Here is a 22,470-nt window from a genome sequence, read left to right as displayed (position 1 = left end):
TTTTATCTGGCAGGGCCTGAAATAGAGGAAAGTGATGTGGGCAGGCAGTGAGAAGGCTTGAGCTACTGCCCCAGTTGGGCAGCAAGCCAGCTGCACAACCTCAAGCCAGTCACTGAACAACAGTTTCCTCATCTGTACAAACAGGAATAATGATAGCCACCCTGCCTACTTCAAAGATCTGCAGTAGTAACTAACAAGTATTCCTCCAGTGATGCTGTGACCAAGGTCTGACAGATACTAAGAAACAATTACGTAAAGACAGGGTTCCTGCCACAGGGAATTTTACAGTCTGGCTAAGAAAACTAGACACTTTCCTGTGATAAGATAACTAGTATGGGCCAAGTGCCAAGTGCGTGGTTTGGATGTTATTCACTATTGATGCTGAAAAAGGGAAGGATCTTGTGGACTGGGGTGGAGAGGGAGACTCCATGAAGGGCCTTAGCAGAAAAGGAATTTATTAGAAGGATATTTGACACCTACAGGATCTTCAGGAACAGCATGCGACATTATGCCCGGAACTGGTCCCAAGAAGCCATCACTGTAGCCACTGCTGGATGCAAATACCAAAACTGAGACTGCCAATACCACTTGACCCAGAGTGGATGATACCTCTGCTGCCTCTGGAAAATAGATACAGTTACTATCACTGCCACTACTCTCAACAGAATGGAGAGTCACTTCATATTCACAACATTAGCTTTCAACCTCAAGCCTAGAATGGGGACAAATCATGGGTATAACCTAGTCACACATTAACACTCTAGCTACATGCTGTCCAATAGAAATATAATACAAGCCACATACATAATTTTAAGTTTTCTAGTAGCCACATAAGAAAGGTTTAAAAAAAAAAAAAAAACACAGCCTCTAATCCCAGCACTTTGGAAGGCCGAGGAGATGGGAAGATTGCTTCAGACCAGGAATTTGAGACCGGCCTGGGTAACATAGTAAGACACTGTCTCTAAATTAGTTGGGAATGGTGGTACATGCCTGTAGTCCTAGTTACTCTGGAAGGCGAGGCAGGAGGGTCACTTGAGCCCAGGAGTTCCAGGCTGCAGTGAGCTATGATTGTGACACTGCATTCCAACCTGGGTGACACGGGGAGACCTTGACTCTAAAGCCAAACAAAAACTAGGTGAAACCAATTTTAATAATATATTTTGTTTAACCCAATATATCCAAAATTTTTCAACATGTTGCACTAACCATATGTCAAGTGCTCAGTAGCCACATGTGGCCAGAGGCTACCATAGTTGATAGCACAGCGCTAATCGATAGGAATGCCAGGAAAATGAGCATATGAACTTTTAATTTCCGTAGTGAGAGGGGACTTCTGCTTCATGAGGAGGGCAATATCCTAAACATAGAAAGATAATTCAGATATAGTCTTACAAATGGAAAATAAAGTTGAAGGAAAACCAAGACTGGATTTTAGAGAATGGAAAATGGTAAACTAAGGATATTTAATTTCATCATGTAGTGACTGAGGGCCACTGAAGGTTTGTGAAATGGGGAAGTATTTTGAAAATTTAATAAAAGTACCATGCAGGGGTAGATGATAAATTTAAAAAGCCCTTGAAGTTAGAATTTCTGGGCTTAGTTATGTTTTTTATCTGTGCAGCTTTGTACAAGTAGCCTCTCTGGAATTTTCTTCTCATCTTCAGATGTGGTGCTTATAATATCTGTCTCAGGCTTGTTGTGTTGTGAGGATTAAATGAAATGGTGCATATGAAAATGACCAGCACCTGGTGCATTATTTAGGGTTCTCCAAAGAAACAGAACAACTAGAATATATATGTAAAATATATATATATGAGATTTATTATAAAAATTGGCTCCTGTGGTTATAGAAGCCAAGAAATCCCACAATCTGCCATCTGTAAGCTGGAGAACCAGGAAAGCCAGTGGTGTAATTCAGTCTGAGTCTGAAGGCCTAATAATCAGGGTGCTGACAGTATGAATGCCGGTCTGAGTCTGAAAGCTCAAAAAACCAGGAGAGTTAATGTCCAAGACAGGAGAAGATGCTCACCCACATTGGTGAGGGAGATCTTCTTTATTCAGTCTGTGAATTCAAATGCTAATCTCCTTCTGAGACACCCTCACAGACACACCCAGACATAATATTTTATCTCTTATTTGGGCATCCCTTAGCCCAGTCAAGTTGACACATAAAATTAGCCATCACACCTGGCAAGCACTCAATAAATGATACTTAAATCTGAATGAATCTGAGTATCTGGTTAGAGGTCTAGATAAATAGTAAGGAGGTTGGATTATTTCCTAAAAGTCAAGAGGAACTCTAGGGTAAAAACCCAGAAAATATGTATTTTAGATATCTTGATTCTGTCTCAGCGTGGACAAGTTAAAATGTGTACTTGTTTTTTGCCTAGGCCATGTCTTCCTTGAAGCCCTTACTGGTCATCCCTGGCCAGAGGTCATCTCCCCTTCCATGGCTTATTGTTCTCCTTTAGGTAGTATTACATAGCTGTGTGTTGGCCTCATGTCTTGTCTTCTTTACTATAATAGATATATACATGAAGGCATAGGCCATATCTTATTCATATTTGTACTTATCTCCTACAATTTCTTGAATTGAAAGTGTCCAAACAAACAGAAGCTGATGAGTACCATGAGTATTCATTATATTATTCTTACTACTTTTGTGTATGCTTGGAATTTTTCATAATGAAAAGTACTTTTAAAAAGACATCTAAGAAACTTCTGCTGCTAGATGGTGGGGGGGAGGCTAAGAACCAGTGTTTACTTCCTTCTCCTCTGGATATTCCACTAAAATGTCAGTAGCAGGACTTAATTTTTGGTGAAACTAATGAATGTTAAGCTTCAAGGCTCTTCACTTGCATGGACGCTTGCATGGGTCCTGGAAAATGCCTTAGCAATACGTTCGTAAGTTTTTGTAAAATCTGCAAAAGTAGTATCTCTTAATCACAATTGGTTGAGGGCATTATCTCTTTCCACTTTGACTTACTGTCTGTCACAGTTCTGTTTTGTCAGGTGGTATTAGAGTAGCTCTAATAACTTTGGGTTCCAGCTAAGGGGAAGTTGAGTTTAAGATACATTTTAAAAAATTTGGTCAGAGGATATTTATGTGATTCATAGTTATGTCTGTGTCTAGTATCTTATTGATAGCTATCCTAGTGGAGGAATAGCTTCCAGGAGTACCTATAGTCCAGTGCCTGACTCTGTCTGCATTCTAACACAATGTGGGGAGGATCAGAGTTTGTGTTGCAATATGAACATGTTCTGTGGCACCTGAACCCAAAGTATGTATAGAGCCAGAAGTTAATCTACAGAAAATTCTTCCCAACTTTATAGTACATATGGAAAAGAAATGTGTAGATATCACAGAAAAAGAAAAGACATGATAGAATTTTTCGCAAATGAGACGACAATCTTAAGAAATCACAAGCCATTACTAATAACAAGTTGTCAAGCTGAAAAAAACCTAAACTATCAATAATAAAAAATTTTTGATTAACCATGTTAGAAGACTGAATTATATTTCTATTCAATCTATTGAATTATAATTAAACAAAATCACCAATTAAAGAGCATCTAGACAAAAAATATAGGACAAAACTACAGAGGTATGTCAGGCAGTAAAATAATGCACTTGTGTTATTTTTCCAGGTTTTGTGATGCTTGTGGATTTTGTGTCAGTGTTCTAGATTTATTTTCTCATTCTAAAGAAATATTTACTTTCTCACCTAAATTTATATTCAAACATTGTATTTTTTTCAAATTCAATGTCTTATCATGGACCTCTGCAATTACAGTTAAAGACATCAACATCCCTCTCTCAGTAATTGGTAGAACTACTAGGCAGAAAATCAGCAACAACAGAATTAATCAATAGGATCTAACAGACATTAATACAACACTCAGTAGAATGCACTTTTTTTTTTGAAGCATCCATGACACACCACATCTTTGGCCAGAAAACAAACTATGCAGAGTATGTCCTCTGAGCATAATGAAATTGAATTAGTCCTCAGGAGAATCTCTATACACTTGAAAATTAAACGACACCTTCTTCTTCTCCCTCTCCCTCTCCCCCTCCCCCTCCCCGTCTCTCCCTCCTCCTCCTCCTCCTCCTCCTGCACTGCTACTGCTGCTGCTGCTGCTGCCTCTTCGTCGTCGTCGTCGTCGTCGACGTCGTCGTCGTCGTGCCTCTTCTTCGTCGTGGTCGTCGTCGTCGTCTCGAACTCCTGACCTCAGGTGATCTGCCCACCTTGGCCTCCCAAAGTGCTGGGATTACAGGCGTGAGCCACCGCGCCTGGATTAAATGACACACTTCTAAATAATACCTCAGCAAAAAGGAAGTCTCAAAGGAAAGTTTTAAAAAATATACCGAACTGAATGGAAATGTAAATACAACATATCAAAATTGGTGGAATGAAGCTAAGGTGGTGCTGAGAGGGAAATTCATAACACTAAATGATTACATTCAAAAAAATAAAATGATTACCTTAGAAAAGATCCCAAATTGATCACCTAAGTTTCTACCTCAAGAAAAACGAAGAGCAAAATAAACCCAAAACAAGCAGAAGGAAGGAAATAATAAAGATAAAAGCAGAAATCAATAAAATTGAAAAGGATAACAATAGGGAAATCAATGGAACAGGAAGCTGGTTGATAAATCTCTAGCAAGCCTGACAAAATCAAAAGAGAGGGGACACAAATTTCCAATATCAGTTATGAAACAGAATATAATTATAATTCTTGCAGGTATTAGAAGAATAAAAGGGAATGCCATGGACAAGTGTACACTTACAAATTAAACAACTTTAGAAGAAATCCTCAACTTTAGAAGAAATGGACCAATTCTTGAAAAGCATAAATGACTGAAGCTCAAACAAGCTGAAACAGAATAGTTCTATAACCATGAAATAAATTGAACTGCCACTAAAATGCTCTGAAAAAAGAAATCTCTAAACCCAGATGGCTTCACTGGAGAACTCTACCAAACATTCTGAGAAGAATTAGCTCTGATTTTAAACATTCTATTCTAGAGAATAGAAGAAGAGGGAATACTTCTCTACTCACTTTATGAGGCCAGTATTACTTTGATACCCGAACTGGACAAACACAGTAGAATAAAAGGAAATTACAGACCAATATTTCTCAAAAACTTAGACACCGAAATCCTCAAGAAAACATTGTTCTTTCTTGGAATCCATGGGGAATTGGTTTCAAGATCTGGAGAATACCAAATTCCACAGATACTAAAGTTTCCTCTATAAAATGGCACAGTGTTTGCGTATAATCTAGGCATATCCTCCTGTATATGTTAAATCACCTCTAGATTACTTTATAGACATGCTCTGCTTAATGACAGGAATACATTCTGAGAAATGCGTTTGGTGATTTTGTTATTGTGCAAACATCATAGCATGCACTTACACAAGCTTTGATGGCATAGCCTAGGACACACATAGGCTATATGATCTAGCTTATTGCTCCTAAGCTACAAACTTATACAACATGTTACTGCATTGAATACCATAGGCAATTGTAACACAATGGTAGGTATGTGTATATTTAAACATAGAAAAGTTACAGCAAAAATATAGAATTATAATTTTATGAGATCATCATTGTGTATGTGGTCTGTTAATTGACTAAAATGTTGCTATGCACTTTGTGATTGTAATACCTAATATGGGGTAAATGCTATGTAAATAGTTGTTATACCATATTGGTTTTTATTTTTATTATTTTCATTGTTACAGTGTTATTTTATTGTTATTTTTCTAAATATTTTTGATCTGCAGTTGGTTGAATTTATGGATGCAGAACCCACAGATATGGAGGATTTTGACTGTACTAGCAAATCAAACCCAATAATGTATTTTAAAAAAATATGACATGGCAAATAGGATTTATCCCAGGTATGCATGGCTAGTTCAGTATTAAAAAAATCAATCAATGTGATCTACATTATCTACATATCAACAGGCTACAGAAGAAAATTCATATGTAATCACATCGTTTGATACAGAAAAAGCATTTGACAAAATGCAACACCCATTCATGATTAAACCTCGGTCTGTTCCCTGCCCAATAACTGCATAAATGGGAATAAATTTGTGACTATTGGGAATTAAGAATGTTCCATCAGTTGATGAGCAATTTGGCAAGTGTCTGGAAGACAGGAAATGATGGATGAACCAAGGTGGAGGACACGCTCCAATCCAGGACATAAACTGCCTTATGGAGAGGCCCATGTGACGTGGAATTGAGGGAGGCCTCTGCCCAAAAGCTAGTGAGGAACTGAGGTTCTTAGTCCAACAGTTCATGGGGAACTCCCTGCCATCGATCATGTGAGAGAGCTTGGAAGTGACTCTTTCAGTCAAGGCAGCCTTGGCTGAAAGCTTTATGAGAGACCTTGAAGCAGGGGCACCTAGGTAAACCATGCTCAAATCCCTGACCAACAGAAACAGAAAAAAAAAAAATACTTCTTGTTATAAGCTGCTAAATCTTGGCATAATTTGGAAGGCAGATATGAGAAGGTGTGAATTCCATTTCCAACACTAATTGAATTGGTAATAGAGCAAGCTTGAAAATCTTTAATTATGACATCTATTATACATGTTTCTTCTTTTTTTATTTCTCTTGTGCCTGTATCAACATTTCACTCCTGATACACTAAACTTCCCTTCTTTTAAGCTCCACCTATTTCTTAAAGCTTTCCAATTAAAGTGGCTAAATGCAATGATCAACCAGAGACACTGTGCTTTTCTGTCTAATGACAAAAAAAAAAAAAAAGGAAAATCTTCCATCTGGGTAGAAATTGATAATTAGCCATATCCAATTCCCGGACATCTGGTTTTTAAATGAAACTGAGCATAGCAATGTCTGTTCCCTCGGCATTATTTTACTGAAAGTGCTATGTATTCTTCTAGTACTTAAAGGGACAACACCAATGTAACTTGAATATCAAGTTACGAAACATTTGTCTCAATTGTTTTTCATACTACTAAAATGTTAGCTATTTATCGTAGAAAATTTGGAAACTTCAGAAAATCACAAGAAGAAAGAAAAAAAATCTCACCATTCACAATAAAATTGTCACCATTTTGGTGGTTCTTTTTCAGATTTACTTTAAAATGAAAGGAGTTTCAGAATAACAATATTGCCCTCGACAATAAATCCTCATTTTTAAAAAAGCATATTTTAATGAATAAAATTTAACAAAGAAAACCAAATCATTTATTTCACTGAAATTCACATCAATATCTTGACACAGTTTATGGTTTGGCTGATGACATTGATAAGCACCCCTAACAAGCAGTCTGAGTAGCTCAGGGGACCATCCTATAAGACCAAAGCAGCCCCAGCAGCACGTTGAGAGCAGTGGGGTTCAAGAGAAACAACTTATGCTTGCATCCGCTCTCCCTTCATGCTGCTACTGCTCCCCCATCATTTGGGGTTGGGGAGGGATCCAGAGACTTGCACCAAGATCTTTAGTGGACTAGAGCCAGCTTAAAGAACCGAGAGAAAGTCAGTTTAGAGATTTTATGAGTTGGCAGTTACACACAGCTATTATTAAAAATTAAATAATATAAAATTGCAATTCAATAAATTATATTGAAAACAAAGGTAATAAACACTCAAAACTCATCACTTTCAAATCATTTTCTCACATTTAACCATTTCCTATGCTCCTGATGCCATTCCGTCTGTTGTATCTGAATGGTGGAAATACTGTACAATGTTCTAGGCACATCTGTTCAAAACACTGAGTTCAACGATGTCACATTGGTAGTTAGAAATTGACCGGAGTGAGAGCATTTACACCAGAGAACTCAAGACATGCTCAAAATCTGGGCTTGACTTACTGTTTTGTTGTTAGTCTAGCGATGGAGAAAATGTTAATGTTGTACATTAAAGTTAAAAGCATGTCACGTCTATTGCTCTTGCTTTGTGAATAGCACAAAGATTGAGGAAATATTATTCCAGTATTTAAATACCATTATCAAATTCTCCCGAGTCACTCACATTATTGACAAATAAAGTTCTAACACATATCTTTGTTGTTTCACTTTCATCTTACTCATTAATGACAAAGAAAATATCAGCCAGGATTCTTGTCAAAACTACACTTCTTTGTTATTTATAATGATATGTTGGCTACAGATACAAAAGTTCAGCAAAAATCAGTGAAACATTCATGAGCAAAAATCATGAGAATTATTGGTTATATGAAATTCACATTAAAGAATATTTTATGTTTTGCTAATATTTATACACTCTGTGCTATATACTCTTTTTTCTTTTCTTTTCGTTTTACTTTTTTTTTTTTTTTTGAGATGGAGTCTTGCTCTGTTGCCCAGGCTGGAGTACAATGGCATGATCTTGGCTCACTGCAACCTCTGCCTCTGGGTGCAAGTGATTCTCCTGTCTCAGCCTCCTGAGTAGCTGGGATTACAGGCATGCGCCACCATGCCCGGCTAATTTTTGTAATTTTTTTTTTTTTTTTTTAGTAGAGATGGGTTTTCATCATGTTCCCTAGGCTGGTCTTGAACTCCTGACCTCAAGTGATCCACCGGCCTCAGCCTCTCAAAGTGCTGGGAATTACAGGCATGAGCCACTGCGCCCAGCCTGTGCTGTATACTCTTCATATTAGTAAAATTTAAAAGAAACTTTAGTAGTGTGTGTGTGTGTGTGTGTGTTTGTGTTTCAGAGAGCTGGTTATTAATCATTTACTGGTGTACTACTGATTAGAAGCAAATGCGTCCTTTTGCCCTGCTCGATTTAGCCACCAGCTAATCCCTTTCAGCAAGGTTTCAGCTGATGAATAAATAGGAAAAGTAAATGAGAGAAAAAAAAGAGCTTCAGGAAATAGGCAGAAGAGGGAGGAAGAAGATAAAAGAAAGACAGGAAGGAAAAGGAAGATAAAGTTCTCCCAGACTTGCTTGTGTACATCTTTCTTTCTCTCTATCTTTCACCAGCAGTCAGCAGCTGTCTTTGAGAAAGGAGACAAACCATTGCACAACCCTTTAGGAGTCCTGGAACCACAAATATGTCAGGGATTAGCTGGTAAACCCACTCACAAGAGAGCTAAGAAGCCAGCAGTTTTCACCAACAATGACCACCGTGATCTGGGTCAGAGGTTTTTGGTTTTGTTTTTGTTTTTTAAAATTGAGTTGTAATTTATATACAGCAAAATTCACCATTTTAAAGTATAGTTTAATAAGCTTTGACAAATGCAGACAGTCATGTAACTACCACCACAATCAAGATATAGAACATTTTTGTCATACCCAAAGGTTCACTCGAGCCTATTCGTGGTCAACCCCCTCCCCATTTCCAGCTGCTGGCAACCACTGATTACTTCTCTGTCCCTCTCATTTTGTTTTTTTGCAGACTGTCCTATACCTTATGAGTCCAGCTTCTTTCACTTAGCATAATGTATTGGAGATTCCCCCGTGTTGTTGCATGTTTCAGTATTTCCTGTCTTTTTACGGCATTATATGGATGTACCATCATTTGTTACCCATTCAGTGGTTGAAAAACATTTGGGTGTTTTCAGTTTGGGGTGATTATTAATAAATCCATTATAAATATTTGTGTACAGTTTTTTGAGTGGACGTATATCTTCATTTCTCTTGAGTAAATACCTAGGAATGGGATTTTTGGGTCATATGGTAAGTGTATGTTTAACTTTATAAGAAACTGCCAATCACATATATTAAATGATGAGCATCTTTTCATGTGCATATTTGCCATCTATGTATTTAATTTGTTGAAGTGTCTGTTCAAATTTTTGCCTATTTCTAAATGGGATTTTAAAAACCTACTGAGTTGAGAGAGGTCTTTATGTATTTTGGAAATATGTCTTTTAATGAATATGTATTTTATAAATATTTTCTCACAGTCTGTAGCTTATATTTTTAACAGTGTCTTTTCAATAGCCGAAGTTTTAAGTTTTAATGAAGTCCAAGTTATCAGTTTTTTTTTCTTTTGTGGATCATGTTATAGGTGTATCTAATGAATCTTTGCCTAACCCAAGGTCACAAAATTTTTCTCCTATGACTTTTTCTAAACATGTTATAGGTTGTACATTTAGGTTAATGATCTATGTTTACCTTAATTTTTGTATATGGTACAAGATAAGGATCAAGATTCTCTCTTTTTTAGTATATAGATGTCCAGTTGTTCCATAATCATTTGTGATTATCATTTAAGACTCTTCTTTCTTCATTGAATTGACTTTGCACCTTTGTTGAAAACCAATTAACTGTATGTATGTATATGGGTTGTGTCAGAATTTTTAAAACAGACTTCTATGCCAGGGGCTCCCAACTACTTTTCTAGGGAGGAAAACTAGTATCTCAGGGAGCCAGACACTGTTCTCACCAGGTCCGAGAGATGAGTAAATTCCTAAAGCAGGAAGCTTTGAGGGAGGCTCAAGCATAAGCTTGCTTTACCTTGAACTGAAAGAGACAGGTTATTGTCTGACTACTAGCTACCAGGCTCATGGTACTCCTCGTGTGCCTGAACATTAGGCAATCCTGAATATGAGGAGACTTTCCTTTTTTTTTTTTCCCCCAAGAAAGCAACTAAAAAAATGGTAGGCCAACTTGAAAATAATATACACTTCTAAGGATATAGCCAAAACAGTCAAATGTCTTTTTCTAAAAACTGTTATAATTAACTATTATTTATGAAAATCCCATATCATATAAAATTACATGTGCATTTAAGAATGTTCTAGAGTTTTTCTCTCTCACATATGACCTGGTTTTACGTAAGTTCCTTGCATGTATCTTCGGCATTATAATCTTTGCCAACACTAGAACCACTGCTGGTGTCATCTTACCCCGGTTTTTTCCAAGCACATCAGCTTTGTTTCATTCGATCTGTTATTTGAAATACAGCACTTTTTGAATCCCAGCATGAAGCTGTCTTCAGCAATTTTGTCATAAGCCACAGTACCTATTTGCATAACATTAAGGGAGTTGGCATTTTTATTCATTTTGAACCCATGCTTTTATGATTTCTACCTCATAATTATTTATAGAGTTTTTTTAAAAACAAACATATTTAGAAATTGTATTGTGCCTCTTCCAGTCTCCCCATCAAGGAGGATGGGAGAAGAGAAAAGAGGAAGGGAAGGCACTAAAACCCCTAAAACCCAAAGTGCAGGGATGATGCAAAAGATAAATAGGAAGGCCGGATTGATAAGAGGGTTGGGTCAACTCCCAGGTATGCCTTGTGGGTCAAGAGAGTGGGCAGTGGAAGTTGGGTAAAGCACTATTGGCAGCAGGGTGATGGCAGTCTGGGGTCCTAGATGCCAGGGCCCCGGGGTTTCCTCCTTATCTAATGAGGCAGAACTGGATTCAGGATTAAGGGACTCACCAATACCCCCCATTAGTAGAATTGAACTTATATTTTGAGTGCTCACTGGTGAGTCCTGGGCTTTATTTCTGTCCTCTGACTTGAAGACCTTCCAACATCCTTATAAAGTGCAAAGCAGTGAGTGAGTAGTTCTTCATTTATGTCTCCATGGATGGCAACTTAGTGCCTATCTCTGTGTTCCTGAAGAGGGCTGGACAGTATCTATCTTTCTTTCTCTTTCTTTCTTTCTTTCTTTCTTTCTTTCTTTCTTTCTTTCTTTCTTTCTTTCTTTCTTTCTTTCTTTCTTTCTTCCTTCCTTCCTTCCTTCCTTCCTTCCTTCCTTCCTTCCTTCCTTCCTTTCTCTCTCTCTCTCTTTCTTTCTTTTCTTTCTTTCCTTCTCTCTCTTTCTTTCTTTCTCTTTCTTTCTTTTTTTTGTGGTCTAAGTTTCACTCTGCCTTCCGAGTTCCTTTTCACTTCCTTTTGGAAAATATCTTTTGGCAGTAAAGCTGAGCTCACATGGGTCTCCTAAGTCTCTTCTGCCCTATTTCAAAGTGTGTGTGTGTGTGTGTGTGTGTGTGTGTATTTTCAGTGGGCTTAGGAGCAGATATAGCTGTGTATGTTTGCATTTTGGCATCAGTGCTAGTTCAGAATTCAATCAGAAGACAGATACCACATTGTAATTTGAACATCAGAAATTGGAATAAAGAACTATTAACTTTAACAAAAGATTAGAGTAAGCGGAGATTGGCTAGTCAAAGGTAAAAATAACTTTAAGGCTGAAAGCAACCTAATGGAGAGCAGCCACAACTCAGGGCTGAGCTTGAGCACCCAAGGAAGAGACTTCTCCATCCTGGGCTGAGGTCCAGATGCAGATCTCATTGGTAGATGGTGCAACCATAGCTCACTGGATGAAGAAGAGGTTTGCTGAGGTCGTCTACTGGTGGGACTACCTGGGAATCCACCCTCTAGATTACCAGGGGAAGCTTCCCATGGGGAGGTGCCATGCCTTGGATCTCATGGCAAAGCTCCCTGAGAGGATTTTTGGGGAGATATTTCTCGGGAAGTGCTGAGCTTAGGGTACTCCATTGCAAAGCAGCCTGAGAAGGTGATAGGGAACAATACACCTAGGGAGGTACCACTTATTGCTGGCTGCTGGACACTCCCATCCCCTGTGCACTGGAGGAGCTGATGCTGTGTAAACCAGTGTGTACTGCAGGAACTTGCTGATAGGTGCATACCAGAAATAGGACAAGAAATCCCTTCTTCCTCCAGTGCCCTTCTAGCACCCTCTACTGACAAACTTCATGCTAACTGGCAGAAGAGAGATACTGAGTCTAACTCCATTATTGCAGAGCAAGCAGTGAAGGGTGAATTCAGAATGGATAGGTAATAAATTGATAACTGGCACAGCGTCTCATGCCTGAAATGTTTAGGCTTCCTTCTCATTCTCATCTGAAGCCAGTCTGCCTGGAGATGGGGACTTTTTAAGCTCCAAGCTCCATTGTGGGGTACACACTGCAGGAGAGCCCTGCTTCAAGCCACAGGGGAACTGTGTCATGGGACTAGGGACAACAAAGAAAATCCTCCTGCTAAAACCAGGAGAGCAGCAGCAGCATCACTAGATGTTGACCAGGTTTTGGGTGGAAGTTGGATTCTGGTGTGGATTCTGTTGCCATCTGCAGACCAAAGTCTTCTGTGTCTGGGTAGAGGTAGGCAACCACTCTAGTTCTCCTTGTATGTAATGCACTTGGTCAGCCAGATGAACGTTGATGATTTCACTTTCGAACTACGCATATAGCAATTCGCTGCCTATCCTTATCTTTGCCATAATAATCTCTTTCACTCATGTCTCATGATGCCAAACACTACAAACATGACAGTGGTAGTGAACCAGTGTAAAGCAGACTGTCATGGCCATCCGCATAACATCACTCAGCACAGGCGGTGGGGATTAGAAGGCAGGAAGTGGATAAGGGTGGTGTTCCGTGCTCCAGGTGTTCTGTGCCTCTGGCCATGGAAACCAAAGATACTTCCAGGTCTCCACAGAATTTCAAGATGGCTCAGGCTGGCTGCCTCAGGACACTGCTCTCAAGAAACACAGCTCCTGGTTACACTTGAAGGTCTTCCAGACAAAGTTCGGTATTCCTTCAGTGTAGCCAATTCATTCACTGTTGAGGAAAAAGTATTTTTCTGTCCTCAATGTGCCCTACCATCCCCCTACAACCACCCCATTTCCAAAGCGTCCTGGCCTAGTACCCAGTCATAACTTTCCTTCAAGAGCACCTCCCACTTGCTTGAGAATGATGGGTTAGAGATGATAAAATTATCAGTGATCAAAGAGATTCTATTGCTGCCCTTTTGTCCATCGAAAATAAGCCAAGATCAGCAAGAATGAAGAGTTGCATGAGTCATCAGATGCTGGTGAAAATGACAGAATTTGAAGCTTCAAAGTAATCTATAAGCTCAATCAAGAAAATACTACATTTTGCCGGGAATAATGCTAAAATTTAGATTTTTTGCTGTTATTAAGAAAAAGAGTAGTATTTTAAAATAAAGCACTTGATTGCACCTAGATCTTTGCTTTCTGTGTAAGATTGCACTAAAACCTATCTGCTGTCTGTATTTGAAGAAATAGTTACAACCTCTCTGCAGCCTTGCTGTAGGCGATAGAGACTTCTAGATGAACTTGGAAACCCTAGAGCAGGGGGAACTTTTGACCCTCTTCTCTGGAACCCTGGGAGGAAATCACCCAACAGCGTACTCCTTGCCAAACTGAGTAGAAATGGAAGGTTAAGTAGAGAGAAGGCTGGACACAGTGCCCACAGCCTGAACATGGAGGAAGCGCACTGGGCTTTGCAACAGGTCCAGCAATAGGCATGACAGGGGCCATCTCGCCTTGGAGCACGGTGACCTATAGCCCAGGCTCTAGGGTGGGAAGCCCAAAAGATCAATGTGAGGTTGAGTCTACAAGCTTCGCTTGAGCCAGAAGGGGCTGACTGGGGGTGGCCATGGTGGGCCTTTATCACATTTAGACAACAGGCTACAAGTTATCAACTGTAAAACCTTCAGCTGCAGCAAGGACACAAGCACCTGGGACACAGCCAGATGAACCCCTGTACGCAGACATATCCTGAGGGGAAAGAGAAGACGAGAATCCTTGAGAGTGGATAGCAGCTCATGTATTGAATTCGAGCTCCAACTGTACTGAGCTTAAATCTTTAATTTGACTGAATATTTACTCCAAGAGACTAACCTTAAAACTGCATTGACACAATTACCTTGAGAGTGACAAGGCTGAGTTTACCTCCAACATTGAAAATGGAAACTTTAAAGTTAAATTGAATTCCACTATACAGAAGTAAACTAAAATACATTTCTTCTCACTTAAGTTGTACATTGTGAATTTTAAATTCATTACACTATCATATTCTCCCTTTGAAGTCTGAAATCATTTATGTAGTGTGTACAGCAATGTGACTCAGATGTGAGTTCAGCACTCTTGTATTGGCAGTGTCTGTGGAGCCCACACATAGACCTGGGGCTGATTTCCCATGTCTGTCTCCTACACAGAGGCTGGAGGGACGTTGTAACTACTCCTTTAAATACAGGCAGCAGATAGGTTTTAGCACAATCTTACAAAGAAAACAAAGACCTAGGTGCAATCAAGTGCCTTATTTCAAAATACTGTTCTCTTTCTTAATAATAATAGCAAAAAGCTAAATTTTAGCATTATCACTAGCAAAATTTAGTATTTTGTTGATTAAGCTTGTGGATTACTTTGAAGCTTCCAATTCTATCATTTTCACCAGCATCTGATGACTCATGCAACTCTTCATTCTTGCTGGCCTTGGCTTATTTTTGATGGGCAAACAGGAAGCAATAGACATGTCTTTGATCACTGATAATTTCACCACCTCCAACCCATCATTCCCAAGCAAGTGGGAGGTGCCTTTGCCTCAGAGGCCATAGGACTTCTCATCTTCTCCCATATGACAGTAGCCAATGATGACACAGTTTTTTCAGAGGCCAGGACACATTACACATCCTATTAATTAAGTTTATATGACCAAAAAAAAAAAGCATTTATTAACCACTGATAGTATGCTAAGTGCCAGCCTGTAAATCCTATGTTGAAAAATAGGAGGTTACTTCAAGGAGCTCACTGAGGGAACTTCAAGAAGCTCACTGAGGGAAATACGATAAGAAAGCAGACTGACAAATACAGCCTAATGAAAGCACTTGCTGAATAATCCAGGTGAAATCTCTCAAATAATATACTGCTTTTCCCTCTCCTTTGATGACTGAGAGGGCAGAGTGAAAAAGAACAACAAAGAGACAAAACCAGGGACAAGAACAAGGCAATAAGTCAAGTTGGTGGTATCAAAGCAGGAATGAGAGAACTGTAATGATGGAAAAAATGCTGTAAAAACATTGGGTTGCCATCTGAGGAAAACTTGTCTGATATGTTTCTTCTCAATCTAGTTTCATCCTTCATTATCATTAGTCAAAGTTCACATTATTGCCCATGAGAAGTGCCCTTCTCTGATCCAAGTCCTTTCTAATTTGACCTGTGGGAAATCCAGTAGGTTGAAAGCACCGTGGTGCATTGTGGGAGGGAGTGGTCTGCTGGTAATGGAGCCGTGTCAATATAGTCAACTATGGCAGAAGAAGTGGGAGCTGGGAGCTGGTAGTTGAGGGACCAGGAAAACAAGGAGATGATAAGAAAGAAAAGCATTATTTCCTTTCATTCAAGTGGCAAGAATAAAAGGCTTTAAGAAAATTATTATTTAAGGTAGAAGAGTCTCCTATTACAGGGCTCTGTCTTTCCTCTCATATTAATTAAACACACATACACACTCCACAACCTGCGTTACTTATCTAGTATTCTGAGGAGGAAGACAGGTCAATTACTTTCATAGAAAAATACTTTATGCTAAGACATGCAATGGAGGTTACTTTAAAACATAATAATGTTATCATTTGTATATAATTTCATTTTCCAAGTAATAGGTGTTTTCAAATAGAGTTTGCTTTGGCCTAATTCTTTAAAATGCACCTACAGCTAAACAGTAAGTGAGTACAAAGGTGAGTATGTATTAATTCTGAAACTGATTCTATTTATGAGATGTTTTACTTTTTAAAAATGCATACTGTAGTTTAATATTTATATTTCAAATCCCTTTATTAACCTGTACTGTCTCAGTAAAGCATTGATAACATAGCATTAAATTAAACATCTACAATAATTAATATCATAAACATGAGATTACGGCTTTCTTACAAAATGTAGCAGATGGGAGAAAGAGCTGAGAAAAACAAAGCTCTTTTCAAAACATGGTATTTTAAAAACAGTTATTAAAACTGATAGCAAAGAATACAGAGCAGTAGCCTCAAAGTCACTTGTGTAATAGCTAATTTCTTATTTACTTGCAGAAAATGTGCTTATGACCAAAATATTATCTCACAAATTAGTCCACAGTACTTATATAAAGATGAAGCAGAAGCTTTTAGCAAAATTTTACCATAAGGAACTACCCTGATGTATTGTTTCTGGGTCCAGTGCCCCAAATCCCAATTATGGACCTGCTTTTCAGGTGCTTTGTTTCAGGTGCTAAACAAAGAGGACACTGGATCTGCCTTTTGTAAGAAAACAAAAGGCTGTGGCTGGAGACATGTGATGCCCATCATTTGCTCCTGCTGGCCGGAGGCAGAAAGGACCAGGGGAGGGAAGAAGGGACAAGGGCTACATTACTTAGAAACATCAAATTCTGATACTGGGAATTTAGGAAAAGCAGCCATAGAGAGCCTGGAATTTCTCTTTCTCTGTGTTTTTTTCCTTTTCTTTTTACTCTAAAAAATTGGTATATAATAAATGTACATATCTTGGGGTACATGTGATAATTTAATACATTTATGTAATTTCAAAAGATCAAATCAGTGTAAGTGGAATAGTCCTCACCTTAAATATTTGTCTTTTCTTTATGCTAGAAATATTCAAATTATTCTCCTCTAGCTATTTTGAAATGTACAATAGATTATTGTTAACTATAGTCATCCTACTGGTCTATCAAATACTGGATCTATTTCCTCTATCAAACTGTATATTTGTTCCCATTAATCAAACTCTCTGTGCTTCCTGAAACAAAGGCATCTAACCAGACCTTGGATGGACTCTTGTTCTGGGCTGAAAAGCTTGAAGAAGGGAGAGCAGCTGCAAGGACGGCAGCATTGGAGTGGTTTAGTCTTTCAGTTCTGCCTCTAGCTCCTTAGCTGAAAGCTTTTTCTTTGCCTTTAGAGGAACAAAGACCTCTGGGTCCTTAAAGTCCCCAGGGAACCATTTGGTCCTCACAGCGCAAATCACCCAGTGCAGCATTTGGCTAAAACTACCAAAGCGTCAGAAGGATCAAAGTGATTCTGAAAATTAAGGCAAATCATCTAAATAATTCTACCAAAATTGTACTTTTGTTCAAACACATAGATGGCTGAGGCAAAAGTGGTCCTTTTGGCTTATCTTAGACAACAATGAAAATTATTTACATCATTTGGTAGGTTTAGATGAGAATTAAAATATACATTTTTTGAAAAAGTATATTAATGTAGATGAAACTATTGGAATACATTTACCCATAGTATTTCTCAAGAGCAGATGACAATGTCTAAAAGACAGATTCTGACGGCAAAATTGTAGAGTGCAGTGTGAAATCTGCACATATCTTAACCTCAGGGGTATTAGTCATAATTGTGACCTATTTCACTGGGTTGTTAGGACATTTGTAATATTCTGGATAAAAGGAAGGAGATTCTTTGAGCCAACCAGTGTGTCTAACCTTCCCAGAATCCATGATAACTTTCTTAATTTTCTCTTTTCGTTTATTTGACTGAAGTTAATGTTGAGACAAGATATATTCTAATCTATATCAAAAGAGTTTAGAACTCATGGGCCCAAGAGTTTAGAGCTAATACTAATGCAAATTACCTACATCATTCCATTGAATACCAGAGTGATATGAGCTCTGAACTGAACAGCCAAAGCTGCAAATAGTTGGCAAGAAAATGAAGGGCCTGTCCCAGAAGAATGCTCTGCTTCAGGCTCTACCAAGGACAAATTCTTCAGTGGAGCATATCAGCTGCCATAGGAAAACAGAAGCAAAATTATGTCAGTGAGTCTAGAACCCATACTGCTCCAACTCTAAAGTACATGGGTGTTTGTTGAAAGCTCATTGTGGCATCATTTGCTATGATCAAGTTCTCATGGGGTAAAAGAAAAATAGTATCTTTTTGTCAGAAAAGAGTGTTTGTAATAAATATGATACATTTAAACTTGGATTTTCTTGTGGAAAAATAGACTACTTTCTTTTAAAGGATAGCACTAAGTTAAATTAATTTATGTATCTATAAAATGAGCTTCTTCATTTGTACATTCAATGACTCTAGCTGATTTTCCCAAAATATATCACACAGTGAAACATTCCCACCAAGCTAAGAATAGAAACAAGCTGTTAGTAAGAGGAATAATGGTGAGAAGTAGACCTGCCAAGACTGAATAATTAAAAATGATCCAGAATTGAAAAAAGCAGAGTATTTTCCCCCACCTCCTTATGTTACAACATCTTACAACAGTAGCACAAATGCTTGTGTGATTTACAATGAAAATGGCAGAATTCCTTAGGCCAAGGGACTCAAAATATAAATTCTTCCCCTACTGGGGCCATAGTGGGACAGATGCAGCTCTCTTGTCCTCCGACTTTTTCAAATACAGTTAATAAGTTTTTATTTTTATTTATTTATTTTTGAGGGAGAGTCTCGCTATGTTTCCCAGGCTAGTCTTGAACTCCTTGGCTCCAGCGATCCCCCTGCTTCAGCCTCCCAAAGTGCTGGATTTACAGATACAAGCTATCACACTCAGCTCACCCTTCTTGTTTTTAGTAAGTAAAGTGAAAGCTTTTTATAAAAAGAATGTTGCCTAGCTATTCTCATCTCTAGTAAAGATGGAGAGATAGTAATATAATTCGGCTTCATCAGAAGGAGTTTAGGGTGAGCTAGGAAGAATTTCCTGCATCCAGAAGTGATGAGGCACAGAATAGCTCCCGATGATTGTGCTTTTCCTGTCCCTGAAAGAATTTGCAGATAATGATACAGCATATATTTGGTGGGGTGGTAAGCGTAGTAATGGGATCAGGAATGCAGAATATTAGTTATGGGATAACAGGCTGCTTAGTTGCTAAGGAATCCTAAAAATAGGGTATGAGTGACTAGCTGAGAGGGGTGGGGAGGAATGGATGGTTTCCTGGGTTTCACTGGGCGCCTAGATCTGACAAAGACAATGCAGAGCTGCTTTCTGCAGCTGCAGATATCGAGCAGCAAGCGTGGATAGCCAAGTCTGAATCCTAACTATCTTGCAGAGCTATTCTTAACAATGGCCTAGCTTTCTTTCAGTGCAGGCCAGCCCCAACACACACAGTCCTCAGACTCACAGTAAAGTTTTGAGGCTTGGGTTCTTGGGGAGAACAGAGGTCCACAGTTCCTCCAACAACTGTGCCCATATGCACATCCCCTCTTCCAGCCCCATCTAATTTTCAGATGAATTCCCCAGCTTGGAGAATGTTTGGGTAACAGACTCCCACCCATCATTCCACAGTGTGAAAAGCTGACTATTTGCACACTGTGATGAGAGAACTCTAACAGGTGAAAAAAGGGTGGATGATTTTATTTTGAAGCAACGTTGTGTGTGTTGTCATCCTGGGCAAGTTGACCTCTGCAGAACTTTTTGTTTTGAAGACTCCCCAAAACTATTTTAAGCAGAGTTCACGGCTTATCAAATAAATGGACAAACTCCCTAGGGAATAATGTGTTAGAAAATCTGCCTGCCCATTTCCCACATCCTCTAACTGACAACCTATCAATGCTGTGCTACTTGTTTCCTCTGAGACAGGTTCTACTAAGGATTGCGGCTTTCATTTGCTTGGTGGGATTTTAAAATTTTTCTGATGTTGTTATAACAAAGGGCTTTGCTCATTTTTCTTTTAGTCGATGATAAAACGTGGTATAAATGATATTTGGCTGCTGTGTGGACACCAGGGAGATGGCAGGAAAATGAAGAGAGTAGAGGAGACCTGGAGGAGGACATCAGCAGAGGAAAGGAAACCTAGCTCTCTTGCCCTGAGCAAGTGTTGCTGTAGGACAGAGAAGGTTGGGTTCATGCTCTCTGGATCCCTTTGATGTCTTTGTCCATTCTTTTAAAAAGCTGGCTCAAAGGAAGAAAGCTCGGGGCTCTGTTTCTAAAGATTTCTATTTTACCCGTTTTAGCAATATTGTTAGTTCATGGGCTTGGAGACTTAGTAAGTGACTTTGGTTTGTGGGATTATACAAAGGACATCCCAACCCAAAGGAAAAAATATTTCCCCAAACTTTCATGGAGATTCACTGCTTTATTAAGACATTAACTTTTCCTGGAAGGCTCTGTTTAATTTAGAAAGAAGAAAAGAAAAAACCATGGTCGGGAAGAACCATTATATCATTACCAGACATTATAATGTGATGACTAGCCAACAGAATATAGGACACAGAACAGGTGGGTTCTTTTCTATTTTAAATATGAAATGTAATTTAGGTATAGTAAATTTTACCCTTTTAGTGTACAGTGTTGCAAGTGTTGACAAACATGTATAGTCATGTAACCACCACCACAATCAAGATAAGGAGCAGTTTTCATCACATCAAAAAAGTTTTACTTATATCAGGATAATATCAGATATTATCCATATCCCTTCTGGTTAAACCCTTCTCCAATCCCTAGCAACAACTGATCTGTTTTCTGTTCCCCTAGGGTTACCTTTTCCAGGCAATGTCATATATATGGGCTCATACAATATGTAACCCTTTTAATCTGTTTTTTTCACTTAGCATACATATTTGAAATCTATCCATGTTCTTTTGTGTTTTAATAGTTTGTCCCTTTTTTACTGCTGATTATTATGTCACTGTAGGGATGCACCAGAATTTATTTATTCATTCCCCAGTTAAGGGACTGCTAGGGAATGACTTCTGTCCCCTGCAGATTCACATGTTGAAACCGTAACTCCCAAAGTGATTGGATTTGGATAGGCCCTTTAGGAGGCAATAAAGGTTAAATGAGGTCATAAAGGTGGGGCCCTAACCCAATAAGGTTGGAGCCCTTATAAGAAGAGGAAGAGACATAAGGTCCCTCTCTCTGCAAGCATATAGACTAAGTAGGAGAGGTTACAGGAGCACACAGTGAAAAGGCAGCTCCCTGCAAGCCAGGAAAAGAGCCCTCGCCAGAAATCAAATTGACTGGCACCTTAATCTTGAACTTCCAGTCTCCAGAGCTGTAAGTAGTTAAATTTCTGTTGTTTAAGTCATCCAGTCTGTGGTATTTTGTTATAGCAACCCAAGCAGCCTAGTGGTCATAAGGAAAAATCTAGCTAGGATTCTAGTCACCGACTATGAGTTACTAGTAAGTAATAGTCACTTGATAACTTAGTCATGCCCTAAATGGAGTGGCCATGGTGGCTAGTCTCTGCCATTTAGTGAGCTAGATAAAGATCAGTGAGAATAACTGAGTGCCCACAGCTGGAACATAATGGAGAAAAATGGAGGAAAAGCCAGAATGAGAAAAGATGACTTACTTGACAGGCATCATAATAATGCTACTAACTGCTGCTTATTTTAATGGGTAGTTTTGCCTAAACCGATTCAGCAGTGTAAATACTTAATTCCTTCCTTCTACCAAGGGGGAGAAAAGAACTTAGTCTCTCTCAGAGGGACTTTCAGGGAGTCCTCCTTGGATAAAAGATGTTTAAGAAAGAGGCCATTTCCTGGAGTGTTTGTTAAAAAGCAAGTTCCAAGGCCCTACCTGCAGGGAAATGCAGAAGTCTGCAGTTTTTAAAAGTCAGATAATTCTGATGCAGATAGTCCTACAATTTGATTTTCAAAAACAGTTTTTCAGAAATGTTTGATGTTTTCATTGTACCACTTGTATACATTGAGCGAAATGCCACATTGTAATTATATCATGACTTAGATTCAGGTCCTACTTTCCAGAAAGATGCATAGTATCTATTCGTACATTTATATATTTATACATACAAA

At 38.7% G+C, this 22,470-nt stretch overlaps 1 long non-coding RNA gene across 1 annotated transcript in view; it reads left to right on the top strand.

The window, feature by feature from the left end:
- Nucleotides 1–21,664: 21,664 nt before the first annotated feature.
- LOC106998893 (uncharacterized) overlaps nt 21,665–22,470 on the top strand; it is a 33,030-nt gene continuing 32,224 nt past the window's right edge. The window contains exon 1 of the long non-coding RNA XR_013418488.1: nt 21,665–21,709. This is a non-coding gene — a long non-coding RNA (uncharacterized LOC106998893). The remainder of the gene's footprint in view (nt 21,710–22,470) is intronic.

The sequence above is a fragment of the Macaca mulatta genome, chromosome 6 (assembly GCF_049350105.2).
Source record: "Macaca mulatta isolate MMU2019108-1 chromosome 6, T2T-MMU8v2.0, whole genome shotgun sequence".
Taxonomy (NCBI): Eukaryota; Metazoa; Chordata; class Mammalia; order Primates; family Cercopithecidae; genus Macaca; species Macaca mulatta.
The sequence above is the reverse complement of the archived record's forward strand: the minus strand, read 5'-3'. Positions and strand labels throughout refer to the sequence as shown.